Source organism: Oncorhynchus kisutch, linkage group LG13 (assembly GCF_002021735.2).
Source record: "Oncorhynchus kisutch isolate 150728-3 linkage group LG13, Okis_V2, whole genome shotgun sequence".
NCBI lineage: Eukaryota > Metazoa > Chordata > Actinopteri > Salmoniformes > Salmonidae > Oncorhynchus > Oncorhynchus kisutch.
In genome coordinates, this window is record NC_034186.2 from 67,090,135 (window position 1) to 67,113,865 (window position 23,731).

Below are 23,731 nucleotides of genomic sequence, written 5' to 3' on the forward strand. Positions count from 1 at the left end.
GAGAAGCCTTTTGCATTTAGAAGTGAAGCATTTCACTTCAACAGCACTTCAAACCACGTCCTCGCAGCCTTTCCTTCTGCAAAACACTATTAACATTCCAGCCGACGTTGACCAAAAAAGTGATAACTGCTCTCCTGAAATTCCCATCAGCACACATTCTCCAGGGTATTTATCAGCTTGTCCATGTCCTATTTACAGAGAGGGGTGTTCTATCTGAGTCAACCATTGTGAATACTTGACCCCATCTTTTGGGTTAAGCTTGTCCATCAATCTGGGGACAATAGTGCCCCAATAAAGGAACACATGGTTTAGATTTATGTACCACTAACATAATGTAGGTCTCATAACCATTGGTCATTCTGTACAGTACACAAAACACAACAGTACTGCTATTTTGAAAACGTAAAACATTCTCACTCCATATTCACTTCTGATATTTAGGAGATTTTATTTATCAAAAAGACAATGAAAGTAAATGTTTCAATGACAAAATGAAGAGCTGAGGAGTAATATACTGTGCCACAAATTCCTTTCTGAACATCTATGTTCTCATAAAATATGATTCCCATTGTGAATAAGCATATTGTGAAACGCTGAGAACTTATACAAGCACTGAAGGAATATATTCCAGCAATAAAGCACAACTTAGTTAAAGCAGAAAAACCTTCACAGGTATCCACAGCTATCATTTATCTTCTCATCACCCACACCACAATTCAAGAAACTTTAAGCTTTACATAAAATAACCATTTTCTCAGGGATATGAGAAGCTAACTTACATCACCTTACATGTATGCATAGATTTGAATCGTGATGCCAGACCTTGAGGATAGGTTCAAGTGGAGGCTGCTGAGGGGAGGACGGCTCATAATAATGGCTGGAACGGAGTATGGAATGGCATGACATGGAAACCATGTTTTTGATGTTTTTAATACCATTCCAACATTCCCGCTCCAGCCATTGCCACGAGTCCTTAGTTAAAGTGCCACCAACATCCCGTGATTGGTTCAGAAAAACAATTTGGTGCTTTTGGTTCATTTTGTTCCTTTTCTCAGCAAGGTACAAATAAAAAAAAAAAAAAAAAAAAGCTTGGTACAATGATTCAGCAAGACTAACAGAAAATAACAATAATAAAACACTTTTTGTGTATGCATGCGATGAGTTAAGAGCTAGAGCCCACTGATGCCGGGGGATTGTGAGGGAAGAGTGATAAAGAAGGATGCATGACGTCGGAAGCAGAAAAGGCTAGGAGCTGACACTGACGCTGCACACTGAAGCTGCACACTGAAGAGTCTTACCCATCTTTTCAGAGAACTCAGTGATAACACACACATACAGCCCACGGGAGAAGTCAGAGAGATGATAATCACCCCTCTGAGAGATTAATTAAGCCTATTACTATCTCTAAATAAGCCTTCCTGGAAAATATGTAACAGGATGAGACATTTGGAGGGAATGGAGGGAAAGTGGTTGACTCTACTGCCAATTGATTGGCCAGAGGGTGAGTGCTTCAGGCGATCAACAAACATGTAATTTATGTCACATGTTCCACTCTTTACACACAGATCATGGCAGATAGAGATGTTTGTGTGCAAGTGTGCCTGTGTTTGCATGAGCGAGAGAGAGGGAGAGGATAGCAAGAGTAAAATGATAGTAAAATAGGACTATGAAAAAAGCTGTGAATCATATTTTAAAGTACTGTTGTTTTTTTTCATACCATTTGATACATTTTTGTCTAATGATCATTTATATATTCATAAGTACTACACAACATTTTAATATCATACTTCATAGATACAGTAGCATCAGATAAATATGATCCAGTGTTTAAAAAAACAAAAACAAGTTAACAAACACAGAGGAAAACAGGGTGGATACATCAACAGCTCTGTGTGACACCACACCTGAAGCTTCTCTTCCATGATTGGCTGGTTGGCTGCCACAGTTAGGTACAGTATAAATGAGCCACAGTAAACTAGTATGCCATTCACTTGAAGATGGTAATAGAAGTACCAGTTATCCCCCCCCCCCCACACACACACACACACACACACACACACTCATATACCTGCGCACACCAAATATCTAACTACATAACCAATGAGGGACAGCCATGACGAAGTAGAGGTGTTGGTGTGGGGCAGGCTCCTCCTGTTCTGAGACAGCTGGTACAGGTCAGGGGTCAGGTGGTCAGGTGGGGCAGAAGCAGCGAGGTCACAGCACTATGACAGCAGCTACCTGGGAAACACAAGCACACCAGACAAAATGCATCAATCATTAACCAGCTCTATATAGGCAAGCTAACGATAGGATGACAACCGCTAATGTAGGCTACTCACAAAGCTAAGCTTTCTAAACCAAGTCTAAACCAATACCACAGGTGTAATATTCATGTACATATACCTTTACATCCACTACTAACCGCCGCTTTGGGCTTATATTATTTTCCCTTTTTTTAATTAAAAAAATAATAATTAAGTGGTGAGGAACCAATTTGTACTTTTTATTCTGGAAGTGCCACAAGATTGAGGGGAGCAATTTATGATTGGTGGTCAATGTATGAGTTTTAATTAAGTCTGGGCCAGAGTTTAACCAGCTGGAGATCCAACTGGTTCATTAATCAGCAGCCCCATGTGACGGGCATATAGTAGAACTACAAAAGACCACAGTGCATCACTTTTGTCTCAAATTATACTCAGGAGTTGGCCAACAGGAAACTCATAAGTTAATTACAGCATGTAGCTAAGATGTTCTAAGGGTTATGCAGTACACAATATGTTGGGCTGAAGAGAATACACAGAATGGTGCTTTAGATGTTTGTTATGTGTCTAACTATACAACTTCTAAGATGAATTCAGGGTTATACTGTATGTTGTGCTGAGAAAATACCATGTATTTTGCTGTCTGTGCTGTATTGTACGTACACTACCGTTCAAAAGTTTAGGGTCACTTAGAAATGTCCTTGTTTTTGAAAGAAAAGCAAAAAAAATTGTCCATTAAAATAACATAAAATTGCACAGAAATACAGTGTAGACATTGTTAATGTTGTAAATGACTATTGTAGCTGGAAACGGCAGATTTTTTATGGAATATCTACATAGTACTGAGGCCCATTATCAGCAACCATCACTCCTGTGTTCCAATGGCACGTTGTGCTAGCAGTGAAGAGGCGACTCCGGGATGCTGGCCTTCTAGGCAGAGTTTCTCTGTCCAGTGTCTGTGTTCTTTTGCCCATCTTAAACTTTTCTTTTTATTGACCAGTCTGAGATATGTCTTTTCTTTTCAACTCTGCCTAGAAGGCCAGCATCCCGGAGTCGCCTATTCACTGTTGACGTTGAGACTGGTGTTTTGCGGGTACTATTTAATGAAGCTGCCAGTTGAGGACTTGTGAGGCATCTGTTTCTCAAACTAGACACTCTAATGTACTTGTCCTCTTGCTCAGTTGTGCACTGGGGCCTCCCACTCCTCTTTCTATTCTGGTTAGAGACAGTTTTCGCTCTTCTGTGACGGGAGTAGTACACAGAGTTGTACGAGATCTTCAGTTTCTTGGCAATTTCTCGCTTGGAATAGCCTTCATTTCTCAGAACAAGAATAGACTTACGAGTTTCAGAAGAAAGTTATTTGTTTCTGGCCATTTTGAGCATGTAATCAAACCCACAAATGCTGATGCTCCAGATACTCAACTAGTCTAAAGAAGGCCAGTTTCATTGTTTCTGTAATCAGAACAACAAATCAAATCAACAATCAAATCAAATGTATTTATATAGCCCTTCGTACACCAGCTGATATCTCAAAGTGCTGTACAGAACCTCAGCCTAAAACCCCAAACAGCAAGTAATACAGGTGTAGAAAACAACAGTTTTCAGCTGTGCTAACATAATTGCAGAAGAGTTTTCTAATGATCAATTAGCCTTTTAAAATTATAAACTTAGATTAGCTAACACAACGTTCCATTGGAACACAGGAGTGATGATTGCTGATAATGGGCCTTTGTACGCCTATGTAGATTCAATTTTATGTTATTTTAATGGACCAAAAATGTGCTTTTCTTTTAAAAACAAGGACATTTCAAAGTTACCCCAAACTTTTGAACGGTAGTGTATATTATGTTGAACTATTCAATCGTTATCGTTCCATGTCATAATTTAAGTTGTAAATTAATAGACATTTGGGTTGAGATCGGCTTTGTATTGCACCCACAGGGCAAACAACACCCACAGAGCAAACAATGGCTACATCCTCCAACTACCTCTGCCTCACACCTGACACTATGGAGTCCATTCTTCCAAGCTGTTTGTCACTCAGTCCCTCTTTCTCCACTTCTCCTCTCATCTTCAGTGAGTCCATCACTACCTTTCCAAATACGTCCATTGGAGGGGTCTGGCGGTCATGTCAGAGAGGGCTAATCACCAAAGCAGATCTCTCTCCAGCAATCTCTCTCCGCACTCTTTTTTTCTCTTCTCTCTATCTACTGCTACTCAGGACCTGACCAGCCAATCGCTGATTAAAACTTACACCACCTTATTTCAAAGAGAGAAGGAAAGAGGGGGGAGAAAGAGAGAGGGAGAGAAAGAAAGAGAGAGAGAGAGAGAGGATGGATTGAGAGAGGCCACAGCCTGTGAAATGGGGGCAGAGTTCCTGATGCCCATTGGCTTCGACTGCCCAGAGCCAGGCATGCCTGTTTGGGTAAGAGTCTAGAAGAGAAAATACCCATACAACTGAAGTTGGAAAAATAAAAAAAACAATACACCACTGTGGTGTTATATTTTTCATTCACATTGTCTGAATTGTGTATGAGAGGTAAGCAAGGGCAACCAACAGCTTTACATTATTCCAAGTTCTTGCGACACACAAAGCTAGGAAATTGAAAATGTAAAACTCAGACCTGCTTGTATATCATTATACTATTGGGTAAAGTATTTATTTTTAGGGCAATATTGGTAGAAGTGTTACAAATATGGAGGTTCAGGACCAGTGGAAGCTCCTTGAAGGAAGAATGGGAGGACCTTCCTACTCAGTGAATTTCATTTTCTTAAATTGCGAAACATTAAAAAAGTTATCATTTTGAGATATATCTATACTAATTATATTCACGTCACCAAATAATTGATGAAAAAATACTGTTATGCAATGAAGGTCTACAATAGCCTCAACAGCACTCTCTGGGGTAGCACCATGGTGTAGCCGGAGGACATATAGTTTCCGTCCTCCTCTGGGTATAATGACTTCAATATAAAACTTAGGAAGCCCCCTTTCATAGACTTACAAAGTAATTATTACAACTCCCGGAGGACGTTCTCCAACCTATCAGAACTCTTGCAACATGAACTGACATGTTATCTACCCAATCAAAGAATCAGAGAATGAATCTAGTACAGCTAGCTGACACTGCAGTGCATACAATGTGGTGAGTAGTTGAACAGTTTTGACCAAATACATTTCTTTAAAAATGAAGGAGAAGCAAGAGAGAGAGATTGAGCGAGAGCTAGCTATATTTTGTTGTATTCTTTTCACTTTCACTTACTTAGCTAGTGAATGCAGCTAGCTAGTTTAGCATACTCAAACACCCGGCTCAAACAGAGAGGGAACAGAGACGGACGCTATGTTAGCTAGCTGGCTATGTCTGTCCAACAATGGAACTCTGGAAGTCAAGGTAAGCTTTTGGTTGTATTAATTTAATGCCACCAGGGCCCGCCGGTGTAATTACTAAACTACTTTCTGTACACTGTACTGCGTGATTGTACCGGGTATACTAACGCGTTAGTTCTCTCTATGTTGGCTTGGATGATAGCTAATATGACGTCAATATGTCGTGGGGGGTTAAGGAATATGATGCAAACCATTAGCTTGATAGAACCCACAATCTATCTGCACCCCACCCTACCAACCCTACCCTGATTGGATTAAACTAACAGACAGTAATACTTCTACTGCTACTGCTCACATGTACGGTACATGTAGTTACAGTGCCTTGCGAAAGTATTCGGCCCCCTTGAACTTTGCGACCTTTTGCCACATTTCAGGCTTCAAACATAAATATATAAAACTGTCTTTTTTTGTGAAGAATCAACAACAAGTGGGACACAATCATGAAGTGGAACGACATTTATTGGATATTTCAAACTTTTTTAACAAATCAAAAACTAAAAAATTGGGAGTGCAAAATTATTCAGCCCCTTTACTTTCAGTGCAGCAAACTCTCTCCAGAAGTTCAGTGAGGATCTCTGAATGATCCAATGTTGACCTAAATGACTAATGATGATAAATACAATCAACCTGTGTGTAATCAAGTCTCCGTATAAATGCACCTGCACTGTGATAGTTTCAGAGGTCCGTTAAAAACGCAGAGAGCATCATGAAGAACAAGGAACACACCAGGCAGGTCCGAGATACTGTTGTGAAGAAGTTTAAAGCCGGATTTGGATACAAAAAGATTTCCCAAGCTTTAAACATCCCAAGGAGCACTGTGCAAGCGATAATATTGAAATGGAAGGAGTATCAGACCACTGCAAATCTACCAAGACCTGGCCGTCCCTCTAAACTTTCAGCTCATACAAGGAGAAGACTGATCAGAGATGCAGCCAAGAGGCCCATGATCACTCTGGATGAACTGCAGAGATCTACAGCTGAGGTGAGAGACTCTGTCCATAGGACAACAATCAGTCGTATATTGCACAAATCTGGCCTTTATTGAAGAGTGGCAAGAAGAAAGCCATTTCTTAAAGATATCCATAAAAAGTGTCGTTTAAAGTTTGCCACAAGCCACCTGGGAGACACACCAAACATGTGGAAGAAGGTGCTCTGGTCAGATGAAACCAAAATTGAACTTTTTGGCAACAATGCAAAACGTTATGTTTGGCGTAAAAGCAACACAGCTCATCACACAATCCCCACTGTCAAACATGGTGGTGGCAGCATCATGGTTTGGGCCTGCTTTTCTTCAGCAGGGACAGGGAAGATGGTTAAAATTGATGGGAAGATGGATGGAGCCAAATACAGGACCATTCTGGAAGAAAACCTGATGGAGTCTGCAAAAGACCTGAGACTGGGATGGGGATTTGTCTTCCAACAAGACAATGATCCAAAACATAAAGCAAAATCTACAATGGAATGGTTCAAAAATAAACATATCCAGGTGTTAGAATGGCCAAGTCAAAGTCCAGACCTGAATCCAATCGAGAATCTGTGGAAAGAACTGAAAACTGCTGTTCACAAATGCTCTCCATCCAACCTCACTGAGCTCGAGCTGTTTTGCAAGGAGGAATGGGAAAAAATGTCAGTCTCTCGATGTGCAAAACTGATAGAGACATACCCCAAGCGACTTACAGCTGTAATCGCAGCAAAAGGTGGCGCTACAAAGTATTAACTTAAGGGGGCTGAATAATTTTGCACGCCCAATTTTTAAGTTTTTGATTTGTTAAAAAAGTTTGAAATATCCAATAAATGTCGTTCCACTTCATGATTGTGTCCCACTTGTTGTTGATTCTTCACAAAAAATACAGTTTTATATCTTTATGTTTGAAGCCTGAAATGTGGCAAAAGGTCGCAAAGTTCAAGGGGGCCGAATACTTTTGCAAGGCACTGTAAATAATTATACATATATTCTTAATTTCCTCTTTCTGCAAGTGCTGGATTTTCAACCAACCGACCATTCATTCTGATCTTAGAGAGGTGGAGGGGGGAGAGGAGGAAAGAGTATGAAGTTTGACAGGGGGATGAAGATGACTACGCTGCAGACCTCTGTCTATGAAAAGACCCCAGGCTTCCGTCAGATTGGTGATTTTATACCCATCTGAACGATGTCCTGATCCAGACTGGTTGGAATGATGCCAGGAAGGAGGGGGAAGAGAAGAGAGAGAGGCACAGATGAACAGATGGAATTTGAGAACAAAACGTTTTGGGGAGAAATAGGGGACTAAAAATGGGGAGAATTGTTGATAAAAATGGGGAATACGGTGGATAAAATGAACGGGACAGAGTAGAGGACAAGCAAAGACAAAGAGAGCGAGTAATCGAGAATGAGAGATTGAGTAAAAGAGAGTGAACGAGAGAGAAACAGAAAGAGAGAGAGAGACCAAGAGAGAAAATGAAAGGAAGAGAAAAGGAGAGAGCGTGAGGTAGAGAGTAACGGTAGGGAGATAGGCTACCCCGTCTCCCTGGCACACACACACAGAGGGAGAGAGAGCTCTGCCAGTATCACCCACTTCAAAGCTCTGTCTTTGTGCCACCACAACGAGACCCCCTTCTCCTCCGGAAGAGTCTGGGAGACACACACGTGCATGTATGCACGCACGCGCACACAGACAGACAGACAGACAGACAGACAGAGCTTAATCTTCTGCACTGTATCTTTTGTAAAGCAAGGGGGCGCTAGAAAGCTGTTTGAGCATAACTCCACCTCGTCATTGAAAGACGTGGGCGGAAAGGAGGGAGGTTAGGAGGAAGGGAATGAAAGCCAATAAATACAGACAGTCCAAGATGAATGCTGGAGTGACAAGCTGAGGGAAATAGTATTGCAGCAGTTTAGACATCTGGTAACGTGCCTTAGTAGATCCATGTACAATATACAAACAATATAAAAACTCCAGACAGGATGTCTAATGAGAGAAAGGCAGGAGATAAACTGAATTAAAAAAAGATATTGATGAAAGTGTCAAGGTACTGTACTGTAGATAACATAGACAAGACAGACAACAGACCATTGGAGGCTGTTGTCACATTAAATCACGTTTGATACCTTAATCCATTCCACCCATTACAATGATCCAGCTTCCCTTCACTTGCCTGCACTGCAAAAGACATGTCAAATCTCCTTTGTACTGAGTGAGTTGGTAGAGATGTTTACTATCGCCCAGCCAGAGTGAAGGAAGATTTAGAAGTCAAACTGAAATCCAGGGTGGATGGGATCAATGTGAGCAGCTGGGGAGGGATTGTGTTTTGAAGGACCCTGTTCTGTCCGTCACGGCCCATTTCCAGCAGAGCCAGTGTCCAGATGCATGGAGCTGATAGGCCATATCAATCACAACCCAAACTAGCTCCACGGCACAGCTATCACAGCAATCGATTGTCAGTCACAGGCTGGATGAATGGCGTAGACTCTGAGCCAACAGGTTGACCGAGTGGTGTGTGTGTGATGGTGTGGGTAAAGAGAGAAGAGGAGAAGCAGAAATTTCGCATGACAGCCTAGTTTGACCACTCACATTCAAGTATCTATATTACTAAATCTCTCTATTGTCACGCCTTGGTCTTAGTGTTTTGTTTTTTCGTTATATATTTTGGTCAGGCCAGGGTGTGACATGGGTTTACGTGTTGTGTTTCGTATTGGGGTTTTATAGGATTTGGGATTGCTAGGTTTATGGGTGTGTCTAGTTAGGCTTGGCTGCCTGAGGCGGTTCTTGATCAGAGTCAGGTGCTTCTCGTTGCCTCTGATTGGGAACCGTATTTAGGTAGCCTGAGTTCGCTTTGTCTTTCGTGGGTGATTGTTCCTGTCTCTGTGTAGTGTTCACCAGATAGGCTGTAATAAGTTTCACGTTCCGTTTGTTGTTTTTGTATTTATTAAGTTATTTCATGTATCGTCACTTTTCTTCATTAAAGATCATGATTAACCACCACGCTGCATTTCGGTCCGACTCTCTTTCGACAAACGAAGAACGCCGTTACATCTATCTTAACACATTTGATGGCTACACCGTTGTGTACAACAGTATATCCAGTCTGAACATAGCTCACCCATTGTACTGCATATCAGACCTACAGTCTGTCCACTCAAATACACTGGTGAACACAATGACATAGTGGATGGATTTATGCTGCCTATTTAACCCTCCATGTGAGGTCCCTCCATACCTAAGCTGCTACCCACCATCCATCCTTCCCTCTATCCCTCGATTGACTCTCTCCAAAATGGCATCTGTCTGTGTGGGGAGCTCTGTGTGATCAGGCTGGTGTAATGACAGCCTAAGCCATCCGCTGGAAGGTCTCACACATTAAGGAGCTGGCCAATCAGCTTTAGGTAATCTCAGCTCTACTTCCTGGAGAACGCTGGCTGTGCGGAGCAGGCTTGGAGAGAGACAGGCGGTTTCGGCAGCTGGGGATATGTGTATGTGTGTGTGTGTGAGTGCTTTTATGTGGAGGGTCTATATGTTTATGTGTGTGGGGTGTATAATTCTGAATTGATAATATTTACAGTAAATGGAGAGTAATAAAAACATGTATTTGTAAGTTGTGTTAATCATTTTGACGGTAGCTACTTGTTTGTGAAATGTGTTACTGCTAGTCTCAGATCACCTGTGTCACATAGTGTTGTGTTGTCTCACGGAAAGAGAAACGTCAGTGACAGTCCCATACCCACAGAGTCACAGTAATCCCCTGCAGCAAAGTTGGGAGTAAGCTGACGGCATGGAAGAAGATAAACAAGGATTGTCATTTTTCAACCCGTAATGGAAATTGCGGGGTGAAAAATGCGCAGCACTTTCTCTCCACAGCATTTATCTCTAATAGAGTTTTTAAAAAATCCATACACTCTAATTTACCACAATCATTTCTACATACAAAATATACTTTCTAACTCTTTGCACTTTGTTTTCTTTCTTCCAATTTAGTTAGCTATTTCATTCTTACTTTAGGGAAGATATCAAAAGCAGAAATAGTTTGAGCAAGAAGGCCTGAATCCACAATATCAAAACAATCTGAATTGGCTATTTTTCTCAAACCACAAACCAATACTTTTATTTAAATGGACTCCTATCGTTTAACAAAATAGTCATTTTCTCAATAATAAAAAACTGCAGTCTCCCAAACATCTGAAGTTAACAAAAAGAAAAGTGACAGTCAGAGTGAAACATTCTGAAAGCAAAAAGAAAACGTTTTCTTCCCTTCCCTCGTAGAGCAGAGGATAGATTGAGGACGTCAGTGACGAATGTCTTGCATTAACTTTGTTGTTTATTTCCCCCCGTAAGCAGTGAAATAACCCTATTAAATCAAGTAGTCACTCGACCATTAATCTCAATGCAGCTGACTAGTCCCTCAAAGCTAAATGGGGTTTAGAATTTGCATGAGGCGAGTTTACCCACAAAGCCTTGCCTAAGAGGATTGCAGTTCAGACAGAGAGCTTATTGTCACACTTGTTCATAGACACGGATTAACGGTAGTAGACCACAAAAGGACTGCACTAACTTCATGGCAAGGCGCACAAGTTCCCCCTCACTGCACTGCTAGTAAAGAGATCTCTCTTTCAGGGGCGGAAATACGGCAAATTACAATGCAGCAGTTACTTCTGTGACATCTATCAATTAATAGCTACTCTGTACTTTTCATTTCACATGAGTACTTACTGCACGGTTATTTGCCTTTTTGACTTCAGTTTCAATATCAGGTGTTTATGGATGCCAGGAAGGCCTGAAAATACAGCATTTTGGGTAACTCAGATTGTTCTGGCATTTCTCACATGGAAACTTCATTGAGAGGAACGATGTTGAATATGCTTTTCTAATAATATTCTGAAGATAAATACACAACGCAGAGACAGAGGACGAGAAGTCAATAGAGTAGTAACGATCAATGTAAATAGGGAATTATCAATGGAAGTAGTTGGTTTTCAGTTCAACATCTGTTAGGAATGTCAGTCCTGAACTTATAGCTAGTGTGGCACGTTCTCATTGGTCCAACCTGAAATAGGATACTTGTTATTTGGGCATTGGCTCAGTATTATTGCAAGTAATTCTAATTGGTCAACCACAGGCTAGGGCTGCGTTATAAACTACATCCTGTTCCTTTCTTCTGTGGAGAGAATCACAGAAGAGAGTCTCAGGAGAGCATCACTGAGGACAGGGGAGAATGACCATCTACTTCCAATCATGATTTGTCCTTTTTGAATAAACCTATTTTCCTCCCCCTGATTTGCTTTGGGGTCTGTGTTATTGAAGAGTAACATCAACAGCTAACACTTTTTACATTTGTATCACAAACCATTTTGGAGAAAATCATGACGAAAGTGGCCATTTTAGGCCCTTTTTAGCCCTACCTTAATAGCCCTACCTCTTGTCAGCAGCCTGATCACTACAAATAGACTTCGATTTAAAGTGGTTGAAAAGGTCGTGAGAATGTCAATATATGCCTTCTTCAGCACTCACAAAAAAAAACAAAAAAAAAGCCAATGTGGATGCTTGGAGCCGGAGAGCACAGCTTAGACCACTGAACCACCCCAGTTCACAATGCTCTAGCAAGCCGTGGGAATAGTTGACGATAGTTGATGGAAACACCAAGTGCCCTCCCCAAACCATAGCCCTAACCTTAATCACTCGGAATGAATGCCTAAACTGTTCATCTTTCAGCTGTTTCTGTTTTAACCCTGTAACGACACAGAATTAACCCTGTAACGACACAGAATTAACCCTGTAACCACGCAGAATTAACCCTGTAACGACACAGAATTAACCCTGTAACGACACAGAATTAACCCTGTAACGACACAGAATTAAACCTGTAACGACACAGAATTAACCCTGTAACGACACAGAATTAACCCTGTAACGACACAGAATTAAACCTGTAACGACACAGAATTAACCCTGTAACGACACAGAATTAACCCTGTAACGACACAGAATTAAACCTGTAACGACACAGAATTAAACCTGTAACCACGCAGAATTAACCCTGTAACGACACAGAGTTAACCATGTAACCACGCAGAATGAATGTGTCAAAATAGACATTCCTCCATAATAAGTCAGATCCCGAAAGGAAAATGTGAGATCTTGTTGCTGGCCCTGTCAAAGCTCACATAACAGGTCCCCGGTGTGACGACCGGAAACATGATTCAGAGGACAGATCAGAACTTTGAGCGGACTACAGGGCTGTGACCCAATCCAGAGCTTTGCCTGTGAGTAGGGAGATGACGAAGTCCACCCTGTCTTTGTCAGAGGTGAAGTCAGCAGGGTGATGGTCTACATACAGGTTACATTGCATGAGAAATCCTTGACATTTCCCTGGGGAGCCGTCATTTATTAGGCATGGATTTTGGGGGAGATGAACAAGAGGAGGCTGTGGCACCTGCTATCGGTGAAGCAGGAATGGTCTAGTGAAGGAGGTCGCAGAGTTCATCGATTCGTTCCTCCTGTCTGGCTAGAAGTAGCTGCAGCTGTCGTTTTTGGTGAAGTATTCTGTAATGAACACGATGGGAGACAGAGCTGGTTTCAAGCGGAGGGCGCAGCAGGTGTTTATTGTAAAGGATCACAGGAGGAGGCAGGTAGCTGGGTCCAGGGGCAGGCAGAAGGTCATACACATGGGATCCAAAAAGGCAACAGTACAGGAAGTGAAAAGGCTAGTAACATCGTCCGGGAGAGCAGGCAATAGGTTGATAACAGGAAATCCAATAGGCTAAAGTACAAGCAGGGAATAGGTAAAAGGCATCATTAGTGAGGCAGGCAAAAACTATAATACACTGGAGGAATACATTACAGTAAACACAGCACTCCAAATAAAAGTGTGTCACAAAACAAACAATACCTCACAATAATGGAGGTGCAAAGAACTGAACAAAATAGTGTGTGAAAATGACATACAGGTGTGTGAACAGATTATCAGAATTCAGGGGATTGGGATCTGGAGAGTGAGCTACGTTCAGGGGATCTACGTGTTTGAGTGTGAGTTGGAAGCAGATGTTACAACATGTTCCTTAGCAATCTACACACAATACCCCATAATGACAAAGTGAAAACAGGTTTATAGAATTGTTTGCAAATGTACATACAAAAATGAAATACCTTATTTACATGAGCATTCATGTTGCTATCAGATTAGAAATTGAGCTCAGGTGCATCCTGTTTATGTCACGCCCTGACCGTAGAGATCTTTTTATTCTCTATGTTTGGTTGGTCAGGGTGTGACTCGGGTGGGAAACTCTATGTTCTGTGTTTCTATGTTTTGGCTGGGTATGGCTCTCAATCAGGGACAGCTGTCTATCGTTGTCTCTGATTGGGAATCATACTTAGGCAGCCTTTTTCCCTTTTGTATTTTGTGGATAGTTGTCTATGCTAGTGGCCTGCATAGCCCTAGTAAGCTTCACGTTCGTTTTTGTTGTTTCTTGTTTTGTTGGCAACATTTATAATAAAGAAAAATGTACGCTCACCACGCCGCACCTTGGTCCGTTCATTTCCACGACGACAGCGATCGTAACAGAACTACCCACCACCAAAGAAGGACCAAGCAGCGTGGACAGGACGAGTGGATGTGGGAGGAGATGCTGGACGGTAAACGACCCTGGACACAGGCTGGAGAATATCGCCATCCAAAGGAGGAAATAGAGGCAGCGAAGGAGGAGCGGCGATGATATGAGGAGGCAAGTCATCGATGGAAGCCCGAGAAGCCACTCCCCCCCAAAAAATTTGGGGGGTGGCACACGGGGAGTTTGGCGGATCTCACTCCCCGTGCTCACGGCAAGGAGCGCGGTACTGGTCAGGCACCGTGTTATGCTGTAAAGTGCACTGTGTCTCCAGTGTGCATACACAGCCCGGTGTGCCAGGTGCACGGTGTACCCTCCGACACATTGGTGCGGCTGGCTTCCGGGTTGGATGCGCGCTGTGTTAAGAAGCAGTACGGCTGGTTGGGTTGTGTATCGGAGGAGGCATGACTTTCAATCTTCGTCTCTCCCGAGCCCGTACGGGAGTTGTAGCGATGAGACAAGATAGTAGCTACTACAACAATTGGATACCACAAAATTGGGGAGGAAAAGGGGTAAAATAAAAATAATAATAATAATAATAATAATATTCAAATGACGTAATACCTCCCCACTTCAGAGTTCTTATACCATTCTGAGTGGTAAGACCTTTCATTAATGGTAATATTCAAATGACGTAATAACTCCCCACTTCAGAGTTCTTATACCATTCTGAGTGGTAAGACCTTTCATTAATGGTAATATTCAAATGACGTAATAACTCCCCACTTCAGAGTACTTATACCATTCTGAATTGTAAGACCTTTCATTAATGGTAATATTCAAATGACGTAATAACTCCCCACTTCAGAGTACTTATACCATTCTGAGTGGTAAGACCTTTCATAAGTCACTATTTTATAAATATATATATATATATAAAAAATCTTGTCTCATCTTTGCAATGTCTCGTTGTTGCTGGATCCCTGTTCTGTGTTGTCAACTTAGCTTTTTAAATCATTTGAATAAGCCTCTTTAAGTATGAGCCTGTCTGCAGTGTTTCATTATAGTGAGGAAAGCAGCTTTGGATGCTAAATTTAACATGGATCTGCTGCATTAATTCTCTAATATTTATCAGAAGAAAAAAGTGCTTGGAATGTGGCTTCATCCGTGTTCGAAATTCAGCAAGAAAGCTGTGTGAACACATAAGTTATAAACAAGCTTTGACACCTCATTTGATCCCTGAAACTCCCATACTTCAGATTATGATTATCAATATTTTTATGGTATTGAAATACACATTTCTCCTTCAGCACAGCTCAGAAATGCCTTAAGATTGTGGAAAATACTGTAGTTCAATATATTGTCAACTCCATTTCTGTATATTGAAAAAGACTATTGGCATTGTGAACTATACAACACTGGAGAATAAATTCAAGATGACAGTGAATATTTGAGAATCAACACTAAACTAAATAAAAGCCACATTAGGAACATTCAACAAGTTGCAAAAACATATCAAAGTAACACACTGTTCCCTTGAGAAAGCAAAGAGACTGTCAGTGATGTACTATTCAGACAAGGATGAGCACAAGAGATACATAAAATCACATTGGCAGCTGCACAGTTCCTCTTCTCTTATCTCCACTGACTAGGCTTGACTAGACTAGACTCATTTTGACTGAATAAGGAAGTGTGTGTGAAAACAGTGAAGCTAGCTATGTCACCCACCATCTAGCCTGTTCCTGAGGCAACAATGACAGCTAGCTAGTCACAGTCTGTCTGGTACTTTCATATCATAGTATTTCACTAGCGCTGTCTGGGACACGGAAGGTACGGACTAGAGGCATGGGCTCTCACAATCTAACCCAAGGCCTAAAATACATTACTTCAATCATCTTCTTCTGACCCAAAACAGGACAACTTTACAACAATCCTTGCAATATAACCAAACATCCCTTTCGGATTCATATGTATTTTTTCCACAACCTTGACCCTGATTTACAGCTATCTGGCTGTCTATTGCTTGGCACTGTGTGGAGCTTCAAATATATCCTTACCTTCTGTCAGGTATAAAGACTATGGGACACATTTAGTCCAGAGTGTGTGGAGGGCTCTCTTTTTTAAAATCTATATGGCATACTTAGCATCTGAGGGATAGTTACTGTATGTTCTGTCTTGGTGATACACTGTTTGGTTAAGAGTCAGATGGATACTGGTTTTGTTCCATTATCCACACTACTATACCAGTCAATATGAATAATCACTGTATTGGCAATGCATTTGAAGGGGTAGCTGCAAGTCAATAGACATGTTGCAAACATCTTACTGATAGTCTACTCATAGTTTAAATCAAGTGTTACCTGAGGATCAGATGTGGATGAATGCTGGGATTATACTCCTACATTAATGAAGTGCTATTAAATTGAGCGGTCACCTTCTCCCAGCCTACCCGATGATCCACTTAAAGCTAGGGGTCCGGGGCCTGCAGGCCTCTTCAGTTTTGCCTCCCTCCATCACAAATGGCCTGAGCTTACTTTATAATTGCCTATGCCAATAACATACACAGCTGTTCAGCCTGACTGCATCTGGTGCAGAATGAAGGAACCAAGGAAGGGAGGAAAACTTTAAAGGCGTCCTGAAGTTTAGACGGAGAGGACAGTAAATACCCAAATGCAGATATATAGGCGTCTTCTCTCTCCTCTCGCAAAATGGAAAGAATGAATATCTGAAATTATTAACGGAAAAATAAGTTGGAAAATTAGGAAGGACTGTGATGTAATGTTCCTCCATTTTGTGAGAAGGACTGTGTCTACATTAGAAATGGCACCCATTTGGGGGACAAATTAGTGCACTATAATGGAAATGGGGTGCAATTGGGTATGAAACCTTTGTACTCCTTTGTGTGAGGGTAGCCCATGTGGAGGGAAATGCAATGTACATGATCTGTAAAATAAAATAAATAGCAAAAACACATGTGAGCAGAGTTGCTGTTTGATAAAGGGAATCTACCTCCTTACTGAAGGCTTAGGCACTGATCCCAGGACAGTAGAAAATCCCACTGAGCTGTGTCCCAGTAGGAGACCTCAGATCTGTTAAGTTAGAGGCCTACGGGTGGGTTGACCACAACCACACGGCAACCAAACAGGCACAGAGCTGTATGAGGAAGAATGGGCTGAGAAAGACACCTCTAGGTTTGTGTGTGCATGCCTGTGTGCATATGTGTGTGTCATTGTGTACAATGTAGCTCTCATCAGGGAGAAATCACTCAAATATAGTAAAACATTTAAATGGTCTCTTATCAGGGAGAAATTACTCAAATATAGTAAAACATTTAAATGGTCTCTTATCAGGGAGAAATTACTCAAATATAGTAAAACATTTAAATGGTCTCTTATCAGGGAGAAATCACTCAAATATAGTAAAACATTTAAATGGTCTCTTATCAGGGAGAAATCACTCAAATATAGTAAATGGACGTGAACAGATGCCTTGGCTGTGTACACATGAAAAAACATGAAAAATGAAGAACCGGTAGAGGACAGTGACAGTGTATCATCTAAACTCACCGAAATAGCTGCAACAACCAAAGATAAAACGTCTCAGATTATCAGTGACATTTACATGTCAGAAATTATGAGGGAGTATTGCATCAGTGTTGGCAAATTGTAACTTAAATCAACCACTTTCAAAAGATTTGGAACATGTGCTTTGCCAATGGCACAACATAGAAAGCTTTTGACCAGGACGAAGAAATATGGTCGTACTTTTGACAAATTACATTTACTGTGGATGTGTAGTCTAGCCTATGCAAAACATATATACTGTATATTCTTTTATCTGAATCACTCTGACAAACATCTTCTGTGATATGAAGGGGAGCATCACAGAGTAGCTCTCTTCGTGGGAATATGTGTTATCAACGACAGTTAATGCATCAAAAAGCTGATTGTCTCTCATACTGTATGCAGCCATCCACTGCAGCAGGCAGGAGAGGCTAATAAAGCTTCTCTGTATCTATCTATCTGTGGCGTCACCATTCACTCTCACACACACACACACACACACACACACACACACACACACACACACACACACACACACACACACACACACACACACACACACACACACACACACACACACACACACACACACACACACACACACCATCTCACTCTCAATGCAGCTAGAGGGAGGTACCTCTAGCAACACAAGAAAGAGGAATAGGCCACAGGGGGTTAATACAGGGTTAATTTAGTATGGTGTAGCAGCCTACAGTGCCTTCAAAATATTCACACCCCTTGACTTTTTCCACATTTTGATGAGTTACAGCCTTAATTGGTGTAAAACCAATTAAATGTGTGTTTTTTTGTCACTGGCCTGTGTTTTTTTCTCTCGAAATGTGTACAAATGAATTAAAATTAAAAAATGTAAATGTCTTAAGTCAGTAAATATTCAACCCCTTTGTTATGGCCTAAATAAGTTCAGGAGTAAACATGTGATTAACACGTCACATAGTAAGTTAAGTGAATTTAGTCTGTGTGCAATAACCGTGTTTAACATGATTTTTGAATGACTACCTCATCTCTGTACCCCACACATGCAATTATATGTAAGGTCCCTCAGTCGAGCAGTGAATTTCAAACACAGATTCAACCACAAAGACCAAGGAGGTTTCCAATGCCTCACAAGGAAGGGCACCTTTGGAAGCTTGATTTAAAAAAATCAGACACTGAATATCCTTTTGAGCATGGTGAAGTTATTCATTACACTTTGGAAGGTGTATCAATATACCCAGTTACTACAAAGATACAGCCGTCATTTCTAACTCATTTTCCGGAGAGGAAAGAAGCCGCTCAGGGATTTCACCATGAGGCCAATGGTGACTTTAAAACAGTTACTGAGTTTAATGGCTGCGATAGGAGAAAACTGAAGATGGGTCAATAACATTCTAGTTACTCCACCATAATTGATAGAGTGAAAAAAAGGAAGCTTCTACAGAATAATCTTATTGGCCCTGTCCGGGGGTATCATCGGAAGGGGCAACAGTGTCTCCTGAACCCTCCTGTCTCAGCCTCCAGTATTTATGCTGCAGTAGTTTATGTGTCGGGGGGGCTAGGGTCAGTTTGTTATATCTGGAGTACTTCTCCTGTCTTATCTGGTGTCCTGTGTCAATTTAAGTATGCTCTCTCTAATTCTCTCTTTCTCTCTTTCTTTCTCTCTCTCGGAGGACCTGAGCCCTAGGACCATGCCTCAGGATTACCTGACATGATGACTCCTTGCTGTCCCCAGCCCACCTGGCCTGCTGCTGCTCCAGTTTCAACTGTTCTGCCTGTGATTATTATTATTTGACCATGCTGGTAATTTATGAACATTTGAACATCTTGGTCATGTTCTGTTATAATCTCCACCCGGCCACCCCTCAAAGCCTGGTTCCTCTCTAGGTTTCTTCCTAGGTTTTGGCCTTTCTAGGGAGTTTTTCCTAGCCACCGTGCTTCTAAACCTGCATTGCTTGCTGTTTGGGGGTTTAGGCTGGGTTTCTGTACAGCACTTTGAGATATCAGCTGATGTATGAAGGGCTATATAAATACATTTGATTTGATACATTTGATTAGATTTGTTTGCAAGGGAGTCGTTAAGGGGGGGAAACATAAATGATTCATGGGGCCCTAGCCTGATAGGGGCCCCTAAATGTTAAGAAAATTATTTGTTTATCATTTAAACATTGTCAGACAAAATAATCTGTGATGAAAATGAAAATGTATAACCATAATCAGATCAGGCATCTTTACCCAACCATCCTGTTTGTACCCCCCACCCTCCCATAATGCACATGGTTTGGTCCATTCTCCACTAGGAGCAACAACAAAAAATACAGCTGATCTGACAGATGCTCCGGCATGCAGCCTAAGCATTCACGAGAGTTAACTACTATGCCCCCCTCAAAAATGAAATCAGGTTTCCAGAAAAGGGAAGTGCAGACTGCCTGCCGAACTGAGTAGCCTAGCTAGCCAATATAGCTGGCTTGATAGCTTGCTAGCTACTGGTAGCTGCCTACTGTCATGTCTCTGACTATCATTAAATGTGAATACTGTTATTTTATCAAATCAAATCTCTGTAATTATTATTATGTGATTAAACTAATCATGTACATTTAATTAACTAGGAAGTCGGGGGGCCACGGGAAATCTTCAGATTACAACGTTATAATTAATACTTTAATATCTGATCAATGGGCAAAGAAAAAGGGGCGTGGACCGATAAAAGAGCAGGAAAGACAAAATGGATTCACGACACACAGCGGGTAATTATATTCATTGAAATGCTAATCCTTTGCACATGAACGGCCGCTCATTCGGGAATAATTGCAATAAATATATTTACGCCCATATGTCGTTGTTGTCTTCTCAGTTGGAATCGTCGGTCCGTCTGCTGGAAAGTCTGATCATCAGAGAGTCTCTGGTTACCTCCCCAGAAGTCACAACGTCTTTTATGGTTGTAGCTTTATCAGGGGCTCTGTTGTGTCTGTTGTGTCTGTTGTAATGGATACGTCATCCATTGTTCTAAGAATAGATGTTTCGACGGTTGTCAGTATTCTCATCCTGGGTTTACATCATTTCTAGCTGCAGTCTAGTAATTCTATCTAAGATTCACTCTTATTCTGTAGGGATCGATAGTCTCAGAGTTGAGCCATTTCCAGCCGTGTAGCCAATGCTCCACGTGGTATGGTTTTCTAGTCTTAGGAATTCAACCATTTGCAACCTCAGCTAATTAGCTATTATTTAGAAGTTATTATAGCTGAATTCCCAAATATTTGCATGATATTTGTTAGCTAGCTAGACTAAAATTAAAACCTAGCATGTAGCCTACTACTACTGCTGTGGACAAAGATCCCAACATGTGTCTACTACATGAAGTTGAAACAGTAGACCTTGGAGGACCTTAGGCACATGATGACTTAGACACACTTAAATACATATTCTATTTGATATGTATGCTATTAAAACGTATTTTCTTTCAGTATTAGATTTTTTTGTATGGTAACCTTTGTAGGAGAGAACATTAAACCTTAAATTCCATTTGTTTACTCACTTCCAAGTGCATAGACAGCCCCAGGTAGGCAGAATGTCAGCAGAAAGCTGTCAGACAGACTGATGCAGAGGAGAGCAGGGAGGAGGAAGAGGAGTTAAAGAGTAGCAGCAGTGCCAGTGAAGGACTGACAGAAGATTGAGCAAGTAATAAAGGAAAGGAAGAGTATGGACAGATTCGAAGTGAGGAAGATGAGGTTTTACATCTTCCAGCACTGTGGCCAGAGAAAGTACAAGACCATGAAAGAGAAGCTTTTGTTCGCAGACCCGCCAACAGGTGTGGTGAGGAGACAGAACTGTATAAAATCATGCCCCCAGACTCAGAAGGCAAGTCATTCCCCAACTATTTATAGTACAGTAAGTCAGCAAACGGAAGAGAAAAGGTGCAAAGAGACTTATTAATAGTAAGTCTGGCTTATTAATAGTAAGACTGGCTTATTAATAGTAAGAGTGTAAAGGCATTATATTGCATTCCATGTGTTCTTTTTTCTCAAAGTAAACCATCACCCAGTTCTCTGAATAGTAAGGATGGCTATAAGATATTATCAGTGAAATGGCGGAGAATGTATGACAAACTACCAGAGCATGAGGATGGTGTGTCTCACAAGAACTGAAATGGAAAAATCTGCAGCATACCATAACAACAACTACACATCAAATCCAATTTTATTGGTCACATACACAAGGTTAGCAGATGTTAATGCGAGTGTAGCGAAATGCTTGTGATTCTAGTTACGACTACGCAGTAAAATCTAACAAGATACAAACAAATTCACAACAACTACCTTACACACAATGTAAAGGGATGAATAAGAATATGTACATATATATATATATATATATATGGATGAGCGAAGGCAAGATGCAGTAGATGGTGTAGAATACAGTATATACAGTTGAAGTCGGAAGTTTACATACACCTTAGCCAAATACATTTAAACTACATTTTTCACAATTCCTGACATTTAATCCTAGTAACAAATCTCTGTCTTAGGCCAGTTAGGATCACCACTTTATTTTAAGATTGTGAAATGTCAGAAAAATAGTAGAGAGAATGATTGATTTCAGTTTTAATTTCTTTCATCACATTACCAATGGGTCAGAAGTTTACATACACTCAATTAGTATTTGGTAGCATTGCCTTTAAATTGCTTAACTTGGGGCAAACATTTTTGGCTGCCTCCCACAAGCTTCCCACAGTAAGTTGGGTGAATTTTGGCCCAATCCTCCTAACAGAGCTGGTGTAACTGAGTCAGGTTTGTAGGCCTCCTTGCTCGCACACACTTTTTTCAGTTCTGCCCAAAAATTTCCTATAAGAATGAGGTCAGGGCTTTGTGATGGTCACTCCAATACCTTGACTTTGTTGTCCTTGAGCCATTTTGCCACAACTTTGGAAGTATGCTTGGGGTCATTGTCCATTTGGAAGACCCATTTGCGACCAAGCTTTAACTTCCTAACTGATGTCTTGAGATGTTGCTTCCTTATATCCACATCATTTTCCTTCCTCATGAAGCCATCTATTTTGAAGTGCTCCAGTCCCTCCTGCAGCAAAGCACCCCCACAACATGATGCAACCACCCCTGTGCTTCATGGTTGGGATGGTGTTCTTCGGTTTGCAAGCCTCCACATTTTTCATCCAAACACAACAATGGTCATTATGGCCAAACAGTTCTATTTGTGTTTCATCAAACCTTCTTCTTCCTTGCTGAGCTGCCTTTCAGGTTATGTCAATATAGGACTTTTATTGTGGATATAGATACTTTTGTACCTGTTTCCTCCAGCATCTTCACAAGGTGCTTTGCTGTTGTTCTGGGATTGATTTGCACTTTTCACACCAAAGTACATTCATTTCTAGGAGACAGAATGCATCTCCTTCCTGAGCATTGTGATAGCTGTGTGGTCCCATGGTGTTTATACTTGCGTATTACTGTTTGTACAAATGAACGTGGTACCTTCAGGAGTTGGAAATTGATCCCAAGGATGGATGAGATTTGTGGAGGTCGACAATTCTCTTCTGAGGTCTTGGCTGATTTCTTTAGATTTTCCCATGATGGCAAGCAAAGAGGCACTGAGTTTGAAGGTAGGCCTTGAAATACATCCACAGGTACACCCCCAATTGACTCAAATGATGTCAATTAGCCTATCAGAAGCTTCTAAAGCCATGACATCAATTTTACAAACTGTTTAAAGGCACAGTCAACTTAGTGTATGTGAACTTCTGACCCACTGGAATTGTGATACAGTGAATTAAGTGAAATAATCTGTCTGTAAACAATTGTTGGAAAAATTACTTGTGTCATGCACAAAGTAGATGTCCTAACTGACTTGCCAAGACTATAGTTTCTTAAGAAGAAATTTGTGGAGTGGTCAAAAAATTAGTTTTAATGACTCCAACCTAACTGTATGTAAACTTCAACTGTAGGTATTCCTCTTGTCCAGAGAAATAGACTGTATAGACAGTCAGCAGCAGAAACAAATC

The 23,731-nt window shown here is 41.1% G+C and overlaps 1 protein-coding gene across 1 annotated transcript in view; it reads right to left on the minus strand.

Annotated features, from left to right (window-relative positions):
- Nucleotides 1-423: 423 nt before the first annotated feature.
- tsnare1 (T-SNARE Domain Containing 1) overlaps nucleotides 424-23,731 on the minus strand; it is a 126,120-nt gene continuing 102,812 nt past the window's right edge. The window contains exon 12 of the mRNA XM_031787051.1: nucleotides 424-2,238. The gene's annotated coding sequence lies outside the window, so the exon portion shown is untranslated. The remainder of the gene's footprint in view (nucleotides 2,239-23,731) is intronic.